Here is a 2,349-nt window from a genome sequence, read left to right on the forward strand (position 1 = left end):
AATAAGGAAGACCATAGAAGAATTGACACATTTGAGTTGCAGTGTTAGCGAAGAATATTGAAAGTATCATGGACTGCCAAAAGAACAAATAGATCTGTGTTGGAAGAAGTACAGCCAGAGTGCTCCTTGGAAGCCAGGATGCCCAAATTTCATCTCTCGTACTTTGGACATATTGTCAGGAGGGACCAGTAGCTGGAGAAGGATATCATGTTTGGTAAGGTGGAGGATCAGAGAAAAAGAGGAAGACTCCCAGTGAGATGGATTGGCACAGTGGCAGCAACAATGTCATGCTCGAGCATGACAACAATTGTGAGGTTGGCCTAGGACCGGGCAGTGTTTCATTCTGTTGTGCACAGGGTCACTATGAGTCAGTACTGACTCGATGGCACCTAACAACAATAACTTTATATGGAAAGGAAAGAGACATTGGATAAGCAAAGCATCAATTAAAAAGAAGAACAAATTAAGGGGGGTCTCTCATTTCTGACCTCAAAATCTACTACACAGTAACAGTGGTCAAAACAGCCTGGTACTGGTACAATGAAAGATAAATATCTCAATGGATTAAAATTGAGAACCCAGAAGTAAATCTATTCATGTACAGTCAACTGATTTTTGACAAAGGGCCAAAGCACATTAAATGGGGAAAAGATAGTCTCTTCAACAAATGGTGCTGGAAAACTGGAAAGGCATTTGAAGAAAAATGAAACAAGACCCGTGTCTCACTCCATAAACAAAAACAAACTCAATGTGTATTAAAGACTAACTGTAAAGCCTAAAACTATAAAGACCATCAGCAAAAAAAATGGCAAATGTAGGGATCTAACACATGGCATAAATACACTACCATGCATAACTCAAAACACACAAACAGTAGAAAACAAAACAGATTACTGGGACCTCCCTTATGTGCATCAAAAGATTTTGCCAAATGAGTAAAGAGAGAACTCACAGATTAGGAACAAAATTTTTTGCAATGACGTATCAGACAAAGGACTAATCTCTAAAATTTAAAGAAATCTACATTATCTCTAAAAGAAAAAGACAACCCAATTAAATGGGCAGAGGACAAGAACAGACAGTTGACCAAAGAAGGAATTCAGGTGGCCAACAAACATATGAAGAAATGTTCATGATCATTGGTCACTGTTGTTGTTGTTAGGTGCCATCAAGTTGGTACTGACTCATAGCGGCTTATGCACAGCAGAGTGAAACACTGCCCGATCTTGGGCCCAGCTACCACTCCCAACTACTCTGAAAGGGGTCACGTTTGAAGGTCCTCAGCCACTCTACAGGTCTGGAATGAAACTCACCCTCACTGAGGAACTGTCAATCACTCAAGATCAAGGAAGCAACATTTACCTAAGGAGAGTCTGAGAAGGCCTGGGAAGGAGGGTGGAATGGAAACAGGAAGCACAGGGAGGAAGTGGGAGAACTGTTGTTGCAGGGAGGGGATTGCAAACATCGAGATGAAACTGATTTATTTGCTGAATGTAGAACTGATTAGCTTGGTAAACCTTCACTCAATTCACAGTAAAAATTTTTTTTAAAAAGTGGATTCATAGATATGACATCAAAAGCATATGAAACAACAGCAACAAACATGCACATACCCTGGTGTGGCACTATAGGATAAGCACTGGACTGCCAACCACAGGTTAGCAATTCAAACTCACCAGCCGCTCCTCAGAAACCTAAGGAAGGGTCACTATGAGTTGAAACCATCTCGAAGGTACTAAATAACAGCATATGAGGAAGCTTCAAACAATTTATAGAAAAATTCCATTATCTTTTTAATACCATTTTTCCTTGAACTTTTTTAAAATCCCCATATATATGTTGTTGTTAAGAGCAGTCGAATCAGTTCCAACTCATAGCAACCCTATATAGGGGTTCCAAGGAGCAGTTGTTAGATTTGAACTGCTGACCTTGTGGTTCAGTGCTGATCGTATAGAACCACACCAGGAGTCTACCTATCTCTCGCTCTCTCCCTAGCTCTCTATTTATTTATCTATCCACTTATCCATCAGTTGTGTGCCATCAGTTCGGTGCTGACTCATAGCAATGCTGTATAGGGTTTCCTAGGCTGTGAGTGTTTACAGGAACAGAAAGCCTTATCTTTCTACCACGGAGCGACTGGTAGATTTGAACTGCTGACTTTTCAGTTAGGAGCCTAATGCGTAACCACTATGCTACCAGTGCTACGATAGATAGATAGATAGATAGATAGATAGATAGATAGATAGAGATATAGATAGATAGATAGATAGATAGATAGATAGATAGATAGATAGATAGATAGATGATTGATTGATAGATAGATGATAGATAGATAGATGATAGATAGAT

Source organism: Chrysochloris asiatica, unplaced genomic scaffold (genome assembly GCF_000296735.1).
Source record: "Chrysochloris asiatica unplaced genomic scaffold, ChrAsi1.0 scaffold00021, whole genome shotgun sequence".
Lineage (NCBI taxonomy): Eukaryota > Metazoa > Chordata > Mammalia > Afrosoricida > Chrysochloridae > Chrysochloris > Chrysochloris asiatica.